The following is a 13,847-nucleotide window of genomic DNA, read 5'->3' on the forward strand; positions in this document are numbered from 1 at the left end:
CATTTTTAATGTTTATTCCTAGGAAATCAACTTCATCGAGGATAAAGAAGATTTTCTTTTCTCCTAAGATAATTCCATGCTGAACTATCAGCTTTACTACCTCATGGAGGTGTCTCATGTGTTCTTCTTTGTTTTTGGAGAAGACCAGAATGTCATCTATGTAGACGACACAGAACTCCGCCACATGCTTGAAGATGTTGTCCATCTTTCTTTGGAAGATTGAGGGAGCTTGCTTGAGACCAAAAGGCATCACCAACCACTCGTAATGACCTTGTGGTGTTCCAAATGCAGTGAGAGGTACACTCTCGGGATGCATCTTGACTTGCCAGAAACCCGACTTTGCATCGAATTTCGAAAAGACTTTGGCTCCTCTGAGCTGGTTGATCAATACTCTTACTTGAGCAATTTGATAACCATCTTTGACAGTCTTCTTGTTGACATCTCTGTAGTCAATCACCATTCTAGCTTTTCCTCTTAGAGTTTCTGCATGATTTCTCACGTAGAATGCTGGAGCATGATGAGGGCTAGTGGAAGGTTGAATCAATTTCTTGTTCAGGAGATCTTCAATATCTTTTCTGAATTCTTTTTGATCTTCTTCTTTGTAATGAGGAATGGCTTTGACATGGCAGATAGCATTCATGTCATGCAATTTCAATTCACAGACCACTGGGTCTTTTTCCCAAAACTTTTGAGGATTTGTATCCACATTCTGCTCGAGTAGTTTCTTGATTTTTTCAAGAGTGGAAATTTGCTGAGACTCAAGCTTATTCTGAAAGTGCTTGAGGTTGTGTTCATGGATGAGACTAGCTTCTTCATCTTCACTAGCTTCTTCTTCTTCTTCTTCTGAGGATTCTTCAACAAGCAATTCTTCTTGTTGTTTGATTTGGAGTATGGGCTCGAATTTGGGTTTGTAGGGGGTAAGATCACCACTATTCGGTTGCGATCTCTGATAGTGAGTAGTAAAACCGGGACCTACCACACTGAATGCATGTGTGAGTCGGTCTGCCCAGAACACCCGTTCTCCTTTCCTGAAACCTATCGCTTCTTCATCCTGAATGAATCTCTGTTGGAGAATAAAATCATTTCCTATCAGGAAATCAGATCCTTGGCCTTCTGACTGCCAAACATTCTGGATGATAAATGTTCCTCCACCAATGGTGATATGAACATTTTTGCTACTTTCTTCATGGTGAGATGGCTTCCATCAAATGTAACACCAGTAGCAGACTTTTTCTTATCTTCTTTCCAGAGTTCATCTGGAATTGCAAATCTCTTTGCAACAGTAAAACCTGATCCATTATCGACAAAGGCATGTAGATGATATTTCCTGTGATCAGGGAATTTGAGCCCGATCTCTATGTAGTTGCTGTATCTACTTGTAGAGACGACTTTCGATTGGTGAGGCTCATTTTTTGAGCTTGCTCTTTTGGAATGAATGGTTTACATTCTTCTGAAACATTTTCCTGCATGGGTGATTTATCTTCACTATCATCCCAATTTGTAGGAATTATCTCTTTGATGTCTGGATCACTGAACCAGGACGGAGGATCATATCTGACTTTATAATCATACTTGCCAGAAGGTTGGCCAAGTAGATCCCATGTGTCAGTAGCCTCTTGTCTTTCTAAGAGATGAACAGTTTCTGGTGGTTTCACCAGTTCTACATTTTCTGGTATTTCAACCAGTTCAATATCTTCATCGACTTTTTCTTTATCGACGATTTCTTCCTTTTTCGAGGAAGATGGTTCCATGGTTTCCTGGAAAAGAGTTTCAATTTCTTTTGCCTTTTGCTCGGCAAAATACTCTTCATATTCTTGCTTAACCAATTGGCTGACAAGACCATTCTTGGTTTTTCTTCTCGCTTCAGCTATGAAGCATTCTTTGTGATAAGTCTTCTTAGACTCTTCACAAAACATTGGGAGACCATTCTTTTCGTGACAAAAGCAGTAGTCACAAACGAATGTACCAGGGTTCACCTGATAAGAAGACATGAAGGATTCTGTCTTGCTTTCTTCCCAGTTTTTTATTTTCAAAACATTCAGTTGTCTAGATTCGAAGTACTCTACTTCAGAATCAATCTCAGACTCTTCTGATGAACTTTCTTCTTCTCCAGACCAGGCAGAGTAGACTGACCTGTCGTCATCTTCATCATCAGAATAGGCTATTTCGTAGCCTTTCATGTTTGCTACCTCTACTATTTGCTCATATTCTTCAAAGAGAGCCTTAGTAGATCTTTTACCCTTTTCCGGGCATTCATTTGCATAGTGTCCTTCAGCTTTACACAACCAACATCTGCAAGCTTTCTTGCTAGGCTGTTTATGCTGATGAGTATTCTTCTTTTTGAAGAATTTCTTTTTAGGATCTTCATCCTGTTGCTTTTTGTAATTGGAACTTCTCTTGAATTTCCAATTCTTCTTCTGATTACTCTTTTTAAATTTTTTAGAGTAAATTTTTTCTTTTTTCTTCTTTCTGTGGAATTTGGAGTCATGGCATCCCCAGTTTGTGGGCATATCTAATATTCCATAACAGAAATTTTCAACTCCTTTGAGTTGTTTCTTGGCCATCTTAGCTCTAAGATTGGCTTTGCATTGCTCTTTCAGTAATTGCCAGATTCTGTCGGCAATTCCTCCAACTGAAAATCTTTCAATTGGTTTTTCAGCTATGCTTTCTCTCACAGCTGTTCTCCATGGTTCAGGGAGTTTCCTGTGCAACAGATTAACTAGATCAGTATTCTCTAGTTCACCAATTGTACAGTAATATTCCTGAAACTCATTCAGGTATTCTTCGAAATATCTCATGTCACAGATCTTGAGAGCATAGATATTCGATTTTGCCGTTTCTTTGGCTTTTTCACTCAGATTTGAAAGATCTCCACAGAACTGATCGTACAGTGGTACTGCAAAATCATACGGAGACTTTGAATTTTTGATTTCTTCAAGCCAGTCTCTTCCTCTGGCAGTTTCTTTGAAGGATAGGTAATACTTTTTTGCTACTCCGGTGAGAGTAGTTTCATAGTACACCTGCAGATCTGGTGCTTCAAATTTGCCAAGGGTGAGTGCAGAAGCCATCATCAGGCTGTCTACCCATTGGTCAATGGTTTTTCTTTTGTCTAGACTCTTGTCTAGATTTAACCATATGCCATAGTTCGTGATCGGAACTCTAGGCAGATTGTCCTCTGGGACAAATCTTTGAGAATTTCTTTCTCCTTTTTTACCCGTGGGGGCTTTCTGAAATGGGAGTTTTATTTCTTTTTTTTCTCTGCTAATGAAAGTTCTAGAGCTTTCTCCTTCTTCCATTTCAATATCTTGATAAGGAAAGACTTTTCTTGTCTTTCTGAATTTGTATTCTTTCATTTCTTCGATTAGTTTTTCTAATAGTTCAGGATTTTCGCAATTCTCAGCTTCTTCATAAAGATCATAGAGCTTCTTAGTTCTGAACATATGGACTGGTCTGTTCAGATCAGCTTCCAATTCTTCTTCAGAAATTGGCTCTTCAATAGTGGGTTTTATACCACTGACACTAGCTTCTCTAGTGCTGTAGCTTCTTCTTAGAAGATTGTTCTTGTTTATCCTGAGATTCTCAGGACAGACATCTGGACAGACATCACTTCTTCTGTGATTGTCAAAATTAAGACTAATTTCTCCAGTCTTTCTACTCTCGTAGATCTTTGCTTTTGCTCTTTCCGGCTGCTTTTTTGGACTGGATAATTTCCATTCAAGAGGAAAAGTTACTTCATTCCAAGTAACTTTGTGGATCTGTTGTGAATGGTTCTTCTGATTGGTGAGGAATCCAGTAGTAAGACCTGGGATATTTGTTATCCTTGTCTTAGGGGCTACTGTAGTACTCATCAATTTATAGTATATTCTATATACTATAGCAAGTTCTTGCATATCTTCTTTCATGGATATACCATCTGTCTTGACTCTCAGTCTGAGACAATGAGCTGCATCTTTCAAGCTGGTGGTGAAGTTGGGGAAGCAGTTGAAATATGCTACTTGGTCGCATAAGGATGCTTCGAGTGTTTCCAACAGACTAGCTTGGAAGTTTGTTAACCTGTTGTCCTGTAGAACACATAGGACTGAACAGTTTATGCCTTCACGTGCAAGCAGATTTATGCCTACTTGGACTGCTCCAATATGCATAAATTGATATTTTTTTGCTTGAGCTCTAGCAACTTCTAAAGGAGTGATTAATAGAAGATCAGTCTCTCCTCCTGCTGTAGCTGGAGTTGTAATTTCCAGAAGTTTAAAATAATGGCTATCCATTAAATCAAACTTTCCCCTTTTGTAGATTTGTTTAAAATCTAACTTTGGGATTGAGGAATTTTTTACCTCTTGTTCGATTTCGTTGAATTCGAATTCTTCAGCATTTAGGAGCTGTACTCCCTTCTTTTTCCCAAAGATGCTTAACATCTTCATTTCTCTTTTTTCCGGGTTTTCATACCGGATACTAGTCTGACTAGTAGATGGTTCCAGAAAAATCATGTTTGGAACACGATTTGTGTCTGGTTTTTCTAATGGTTTGAATCCATTAGTTTTCTTTTTTACTGTAGACCCTTTCTTGTCCTTCAGTATATTTTTCATAGATTCCAGCGTTTTTTGCTGTTCATTGATTTTTCTACTGACGACTGTCAGCTTTTCTTCTTCCGTTTTTGGAAGTTCTTTGATATAATCCAGTTTATTTTCCAATCTTTCCAATTGGTGGATTATAGCAGGTAATTTTTCTAGATGAGTTTGACATCTAGATATTTCTAGTAACAACTTCTGATATTTCTCATCAGAAGATTTCAATAGAGAATTTATTTTCTCTAATAACAATTCTGACATTGTCCCCATTAAGGAGGGGTTCTCCTTGAGCTATTTTACAAGCTCTGATACCAGTTGTTTGCGGATCTAACCAATGCTCAAATAATCAAGAGGTTTTTGTTCCTCTTCCAGAACTTCTAAGAGATTATCTATCTCCTCTTCTATTCTATAGATTCTAGTCTGTAGTCTATAGATAATATCCCAGTAATTGGGAGAATCTCTACTAAGATTATCTCTATAGGTTTTTAATTTTCTCAATTTCTCTCTCTCCTTTTGCAATTCCTTAGTAGTAATTTTGCAGATAGCAATCAACTCAAGTCTATCAACAATCGAAATTATGAATGGTAAAAATAACCGTTTACCTTCGAGTATAGAGGATGGATTTATACCTGCAATATGGTTAAACAAACAAATTCAAAAGCATGGGCCCACTACGCTCCGTCAATTTTCTTTTTACTGAAAGGAAAGATAAAAACTTGAAGAGAAAGTGAAACTTGCTAAAGACAAAATGTCCTTAAGTGTCTAAAAACAAATGTAGTGGAGTTTTTTGTGTTTTAGAGTTTGGTCAAGGAGGTGGGTGTAGTTTCTCCTTAAAGAAATCTCTCAGTGCTATGTGACTTCGGAGTTTAAAAGGCCACGAAAACTAAAAACACGAAGACATGGAGGGTATAATGGATAGTGCCAAATTAAATTAAGTTTCATCAAGACCTCTGCATGGATATACACAATTAACCAACTAATTAATCTCATATTTTAGTTTCTATACAAACACACAAATATATTATATATATAAACGAAATCAATTATATATCCAAACAACAATTTTTTTACACTTTCAATATTTAGATTATGTGTTTTTATCATGAATATCCTAAAAACAATTCGTGAACACACCATCATACATTCATATATGATAGTAGTGGATGCTGATGTATTTCAAGTTGAAGGATTTATTCAAGGTGATAAAGTTGTGCCAAAATTCTGATGAAATTGTAAAATATTCGAGAACACAGCTTCATCAACCGTAATATTATCACCACTGCATTCCGTAACTTCCAAAGATTTGAGACTGGAACTTGAAACATGAAAACTCAAGTCAAAGAAACATGTAGTTAACGATAAACACTCGATACGAGTGTACGAAAAAAATGGTAATCGAAATTTGAACTTTTCAGGGACATGTTTTTCAAAGATGGAAGAAGTCTTGTATGTGTAGGCTCGGCATACTCCAAACTTATATTCACATACTCCAAATTTATAGTTATAGATTTTGTTAGTGTGAGTCTTTGTTCCCTATTAGGAATAGATTACAAGGGAATATATTGTTGTAACTACTTACCTTGTATGTGTTGTGTAGTACAGTAGTACACAATAGTTGTAATACGTTGTAGTACGATTGTAACCCGTTTATATACACCACAGAATGGGTGTAATAATATATAAGAAAATTCATTCTCTCAATACTGTCTTATTTGACTTGGTATCAGAGCAAAGATCCAAAAGGACTTTGTCTCCTTAATTCTTTGTTTAAGACCAGACCGATCTTCGTCTCTTCCAAGACCGATCTTCGTCTTGTCACAGATCGGTTTAGACCAGATCTTCGCCTGCAATTGTTCATCACCAAGACCGGCAGCTTTCAAATTAATTCCGGTCTACTCAGATTGAGTCCGTCTGCGTTAGAACCGCCGTGCGCTGTCAACCATTGTGCGTCGTCCAGACTAGTCGGTTTCCAGATCGCCCACGATCCTCACTCAGCCACAACAGCGTCGTCGCTCAGCCACAGCAAGCTGCACAGCCGCGTCGCCCGGTTCACATCAGCATCGATCGCTATCAGCATCGATCGATTCTAGCCCAGAAAACGATCCGATCCTCACCCAAACTCGAGACGATTCCAGATCGATCTCTTCACTCGGTCAACTCGGTCAGTGAGTCAACTCAACCCAACTCGGTCAACCCCATTCTACTTAGTCAAACAGGTTCCAAAAAAAAAAACTGTTACTATCTGTTTGTTTTTTGTTTGGAGACATCTGTTATTCTTATTTCCACTGCGTACTTTGGGCTTTGTGTATTGTTTCTATTTGTATTATTGCAATGGGTGGTGATGACAGTGAAGGTATGAGTTCTAAGACCAATGAGGTCCAGAGGGTTGAAGTCTCTATCAAGAACTCAGAAGGTGGTTCTTTTGGGGGTACCAAACTCACTGGTACCAATTTCCGAACATGGAAGAAGATTATGTCTGTTTATCTCCGTGGGATACACAAAATGGGGCATGTGACTGGAACAATCAAGGCTCCTAGTGAAGATGATAAGGAGGCCTATGCTAAGTGGGAAGATGATGATGGTTTGTAATGTCGATTCTATTTCGAGCCGTGACTGATGATGTGCTACAGATGGTAGAGGAATGTGAAACTGCTGAGGCGATATGGAAGACATTGGGAGATCTCTATACAAATGAGTCTGATTTTATACAGGTTCATGAATTGATGTGCAAAGCTGCAGGAATGCAACAGAATGAGCAACCAGTGTCAGTGTTTTTTACCAAGCTGAAGAATGTATAGGCTGAAATTGATCAGAAGCGCCCTTGCAAGATCAAGAACCAGGAAGATATTGCATGGTACCAGAAAGAAAAGGAACTTGAGCGGGTTCATGCATTCTTGCGAGGACTTGAAGCCAAACATAACAGTGCCAAAGGAGAATTGCTTAGAATGCCAGATCCTCCTAGCTTGACCACGGCTTTTACATACATTCGTAAGGATGAGTCTCAGCAAGAAAGTCTCAAACAGGCACAAGTTGAAGTATCCAGCCTAGCTATTCAGGCACCAGTACCTTTTCTTCAGCAGCAGAAATCAGTCCCAGTTCATCAGCAAGGACCTCCGCCAGGCTATGTTAATCGTCCTCGTCCTCAGTGTTCTTATTGCACCGATGTTGGGCATACTCGAGAGACTTGTTGGAAACTGAATCCGCACCTCAAACCTAAAAAGAAAGGTTATCGTCCTAAGGCAAAAGCAGCTGCTGTTCAATTGGTCCAAGAATCAAATTTCTATGGAGTAGCTGGCCAAGATCATCATACAGCCGGTGGAACTATCCTACAGGCTCTATAGCTGGTCGAGGTAAAATTGGTATGGCTTTAAAGGTTTCTAACTTTGTTGGTTCTGATACATGGATTATTGATTTTGGTGCCTCCGATCATATGACTTATGACAAATCATATTGTACTAAATTGTCTTCCCCACCAGTGTCCTATGTGACCAATGCCAACGGTGAGGATTTTCCTGTGTTAGGGTCAGGGTCAATGCGTATTACCCCCACTTTAGAACTTCATAATGTATTATATGTGCCTGACTTATCTCATCACTTGATATCTGTCCCACAATTGAACACTGAGTCTAAATGCTCTGTAACCTTTATCCTATGTATGTGATTTTTCAGGATCTTCTCACCAGGGAGATAGTCGGTCGGGGGTATCTGAGGGGCAGATTGTTCCATCTAGATCAGACATACTCAGGAGAGAAACCAGGGGTATCGTCCCGAGCCGCTTGGACTTCGAATTCTAATAAGCTAAGTGAAATTTGGTTGTGGCATCGCCGTTTAGGGCATCCATCTTTTAGTCTTATGAACAAAACCATGCCTACTCTGTTTATTGGTGTGGATGAGTTAGTTTTACGTTGTGAAACATGTGTTTTAGCCAAGAGTCATCGTGCTACTTATTCTCCTAGTGTTTCTAATAAAAGTGTTATTCCTTTTGAGTTGATTCATTCTAATGTTTGGGGACCTTCTAAAGAGCCTACTGTATCGGGTATGCGATACTTTGTGTTGTTTATTGATGATTGTATGAGATTGTCATGGGTTGCTCTTCTTAAAACCAAAGATGAAGTCTTTCCTGCTTTTCAAACATTTCGTAATCTTGTTCAAACACAATATCATAGCACCATTAAAGTCCTTTGTTCTGACAATGGGGGGGGGGGGGGGGGAGTATGTTAACCATGTGTTCCAAGAATTTTTTAAAAACCATGGGATTGTTCACCAAACCACGTGTCCACAAACACCAGAACAGAATGGAGTGTCCAAACAAAAAAAACTGACATTTACTTGATATGGCTCGTGCCCTTCTTTTTAGTGCTCATATGCCTAAGTATCTTTGGGGCGATGCTATACATGCTTCCTCTCATCTTATCAATCGTCTTCCTTCAGGGCAAAACTCCATTTGAGGTTCCCACCTCTCATGTCTCCTTACCATCATTTCATAATCTTCCTGCTCGTGTATTTGGTTGTGTTGCTTTTGTCATGTCCCCAAAAATCAACGGTCTAAGTTGGATGCCCGGGCTCTTAAGTGTGTGTTTTTTGGCTACGGAGGCTATCAGAAGGGGTACAAGTGCTATCATCCACCAACCAGAAGGTATTATGTCACTATGGATGTTACTTTCTTTGAAGACATGAGTTATTTCTCCTCTTCAGATACAGCTCTTCAGGGGGAGAATTCATATTTTGAAAAGCTATATCATGGAGAGGGGGAGGAATCAGGAGAAGGAGAAGCCACACAGCCAGGAGGTATTTTGAGTGATCCGGTTGAGACTATTAGCTCGCCACCCCCAGCAGCAGAAGCATCATTTTCCATCCCTCAGAATGAGGTTGAAGACACAACTGCCCCTCCTGTCATCGCTTCTACCCCTGACCGACAGCTTCCTGGTACTGAAGATCACCCATCTGAGGTATGTCCATCCACTAATACTAGTAGTAGTGAGTCTAATGTTGAGGAATATGTGTTACCACATAGGACCACTCGAGGTCAATCAGCCAAAAGATATGAACCTAGTCTTATTGCCAAATCAAAATACCCAGTAGCCAACTATATGTCCACTAGGAGGTTGTCTAAGTCATATGAATCATTTGTGAATTAAATGTCTGCTGTATCAGTACCTAACAAAGTGCAGGATGCGTTGGGGGATCCAAAGTGGAGGAAGGCTATGAATGAAGAGATGGAGGCGTTGTAGAAGAACAATACTTGGCAACTTGTGCCTCCTCCACAAGGCAAGAAGGTTGTAGGCTGTCGTTGGGTGTTTACCGTGAAGCATAATGCAGATGGATCAGTGAATCGATATAAAGCACGGCTTGTAGCAAAGGGATTTACTCAGACATATGGTATAAACTATGATGAAACTTTTGCTCCTGTTGCCAAGATGAATACTATTCGGGTTCTGCTCTCGTTCGCTGCTAGTTTAAACTGGCCACTCCGACAGTTTGATGTCATGAATGCATTTCTTCATGGAGAGTTAGCCGAGGAAGTGTACATGAGCCTTCCACCAGGGTATGTAGTTGCTTCCTGATTATACGCATTTATATGCGTGTAATTATATCTAAAACACTAGAATTAAGCTAATCCTCATGTCAATTAATATGTAATTAATCTATTTTTATTTACTTTGTAGAAAATAAGCGAAATTGCGGAAACGAGAGAAAATGGTGCGAAATTGGAGCAAATTGGAGTTTCCGACAAAAGGACTAAAAAGTCAACGCGGGTCAACCGTAGTCAACACCATCAAGGGAGTAGAATCAAACCATCTCTGATAATGTGTGGAAGTGCATTGAGGAAGAAGAGAAGAAAGAAAAAAATGGGGAAAAGAAAGAAAGATGAAGAAAAGAAGAAAGGAGAAAGAAAAGAAAGGAAAAGAAAAAAGAAAAAAAAAAAAAACCTTTTGCTGACGTCATGATGACGTCAGCATCAGCATATGTTTTTCCTCTTTCCCCTCCCACGTGCACTCTCCATCTTTTCTTCCATTTTCTTTTTATTTTCTTTCTTTTTCCTTTGTTCCTATCATGAGCTGCCACGTGTCATTATCTCTCCCTTCTAGCCATGCACCACCCGAGAACCCTACATTTTAATTGCATATATATATCCTCTCCTTCATCAACACAAAACGGCCGCACACCACCTCTCCATCCTCCCCTCTTCTCCAAAACACCACACCACCATACCCACTTTATATTTTCTTTTAATCTTCATTACTCCACATCAATTCCTCAAGAGATTTCAAGGAGCATCAATATTTGAGATTGGGTAAAAGTGAAAAATCATAAATCAAGGCTTGTCATAATTGCTCCATAGCAATTTGTGACTTGTTCTTGTGACTTCTCACTCCTCTTCACTTTTATCTCTTTATTTGATGTATTTTGTTGTTGATTTGTGGATGGGTTGTGAGTAGTCTATTTAGGAAGCTAGGGTTTGAGCCCTAGCATGGATTTAATGTAATAAATATGTTTTGATTTAATGGTTTTCAATTTCGTGTTTGGCATATGTTCTATTCTATAATATTTGGCTTAGATGCATGCTTAGGAGCGTGATTAACTCTTGAATATGTAGATGAGCATGTCTAGAAAAATTAGGGGACCTAATCACTTCTCTAATTTATGGCTAGGACACTTGTTTAGAACATGGTTAGTTACAATACCAATTTCGATTGCCGTATTGGCTAGCTTGGGAACCTTGATTCTAGGACTCTTCGCCTTTTGGTGCAACTAGAGGCCCTAACAAGGCTCTAGATTGTCCCAATTGAGTTTCTACGACCCTTGATCCGGAGTAGGAATACCCTTTAAGGAATCTATTGACCCATGAGCCTTGAAAAGCCTTGGGTACGGTTCTTGATGCCATTATGAATTAAATGACCATATCGGAGCATATTTATGCATTGAATTTGGCTAGGAGGATACCCTAGTGACCTAATTTTCATTTCTTGATAAGTTTCTATTATCTTTATCTTTAGTTCCAATATTAATTTTCAATTGTCAATTTTATTTTTCACAATCAAAATCAAATTTCATAAACCACTTTCATTGTCAATACCACTTGGTTGTGGGTTTCCGCATTTATTTGTGGTTCTCTTGACCAATTTTAGGCTTGGTTGTTCCGAGCCGGGCATGTAAATAGTTTGGTGCTATTTTTCTAGGTTCTTTGTTAATTGTTAGTGACTTAGTAATCGGCATAACCAAGGATTGAAGTTAGCTTTTCAATCCCCGTGGTACGATAATTTCGGGTCTAAATATTTCCCACTTCTTTGATGACCGTGCCCTTATTGCGCGTAAGTTGCATTCAAGCACTAAAATCAAATGGCGCCGTTGCCGGGGATTAAAGTGTAATAGCTTTAATCCCTTGGTTTTCGGTTGTTAGGTCACTTGCATTTTTTTTCTTAGTTTAGTTAATTTTTCTTTGTGTGTTTAGCTTTAAAAAAAAAAATTGTAATTATTTGTTTTACTTTATTTTGATTAATTCCTAGTTGTGTGTTTGTTTGTTGAGACTTGTGGTTATTTCTATCGAAGTGACGGGCCTTGTATTACTTTGTAGTACATGTAAGACATGAGCATCGATAGCGATCGTCACTTGGCTTGACTTGTTTGCTAGCTTTTCATTAAGTTTCCTAATTAGTCGTTAGTTTCTTGAGTTGTTAGTTTTTCACTTATTCTTAGTTTTGCTTATTTTAGTTTCTTATTTAATTGTTGTCTCACCTTCTCTCATTACCCCTCTTATTTATTGTGAAGCGTGAAATTAAATTCAAAGTGCTTATTTTGTGAATTCTTGAGTACTTACCACGTGGTCATATTTTTGCAAGATGCATGAGTAGTACTTTACTACCTATCAATTTGAGAAGTGGTCGTACTTTGCAAAGACTTTCTAGACAAAGGCCAAGGAATCGTTCACGAACACCTCCAAGGCCAAGAGTACCTCCAACAGATCACTCACCGAGTCCGATTAGATCACCGGTTAGAGAGATGGCGGAGAGACCTATTCGAGAGTTTTCTAGACCTTCCATGGTCAACACGGCATCATGCTTGGTACTTCCGGTTAGAGAGGTGGACTTCGAGATCAAGCCACAACAATTGAGCATCTTGCCTATTTTCCGTGGGACATCATCCGAGAAGGCCATCAACCATATGCAAGACTTTGAGGCGATTGTGAGCACTATGTCAAAGGGTGGACTTCCCGAGGGTGAGTTTAAGATGCGGTTGTTTCCTTTCTCACTTAGAGATGATGCAAAGGGATGGTTTTTGAAGCTACAACCGAGGAGTATACGATCATGGGAGGAGTTGATGGACATTTTCTTGGATGCTTACTACCCACCACACAAGACCACTAGCATGAGACATGAGCTCTTACTCTTCACTCAACGTGATCATGAGACCTTTTGGGAGGCATGGGATAGGTACAAGGATATTTGCAATGCATGTCCCCATCATGGCTTGACTAAGTCTATGATGATTGAAGGTTTCTATGGTGGTTTGTTACCACATGAGAGGAGGAGGGTTGATGTTGCCGCACAAGGCTCACTTCATAGTCATGGTCAAACCGAGGCATGGGATATACTTGAGCACTTGGGTCGACAATCGAGGCAATGGGATGATCATGATTCTAGGAGGGAAAGAGTGAGGAAAGATCCATATTATGATACCAAGAGCACTCATGAGACAAGGGTTGCCCAAGAGAGCTCTAGTGCCGATTATAGGAAGCTTGAGAGAAAGCTTGATTTACTTCTTCAAGCTCAAGAGCGTGGTTCATCTACACATCATGTCAAGGCCGCTTCTATGTCTTCATCTCTATGTCTTCTATGTGATTCACCTATACATGCTACTAGTGAATGTCATCTTGCTCCAAATTATCCGGATTTTGTTCAAGAGCAAGTAAAGGCCGTGAATTCTTATGGTGGGCACCCTCGAAATGATCCTTACTCACCTACATACAATCCGGGTTGGAGGAATCACCCTAATTTTTCTTGGAGAGACCAAGGAGGTTCATCTAGTGGGTTTCAAGGTGGAAAGCAAAGCTTTAGAGGTGGCCAAGGTCAAGATTCATCAAATTTCGCTCATTATGGCAATGCACACCAAGGCAACACTCAATTTTCACAATTTGGTCAACATGGACAGCAAGCATACGGGCCAAGTTCTCAATGCCAATCCACCTCAAGTCAAGGATTTCATGCTCAAAATGCTCCTCCCGTGTTTACTCAAGGTGGTGGCTATGGTCCTAACAAGTTTCAAGGTGTTCCCATTGCCTCA

At 39.5% G+C, this 13,847-nt stretch overlaps 1 non-coding gene across 1 annotated transcript; it reads right to left on the reverse strand.

Annotated features, from left to right (window-relative positions):
* Positions 1–12,929: 12,929 nt before the first annotated feature.
* On the reverse strand, positions 12,930–13,036 carry LOC112181090. Its single transcript, XR_002928695.1, has one exon. It is a non-coding gene; the product is annotated as a small nucleolar RNA R71 (small nucleolar RNA).
* Positions 13,037–13,847: the final 811 nt, after the last annotated feature.

The sequence above is a fragment of the Rosa chinensis genome, chromosome 7, assembly GCF_002994745.2.
Source record: "Rosa chinensis cultivar Old Blush chromosome 7, RchiOBHm-V2, whole genome shotgun sequence".
Lineage (NCBI taxonomy): Eukaryota > Viridiplantae > Streptophyta > Magnoliopsida > Rosales > Rosaceae > Rosa > Rosa chinensis.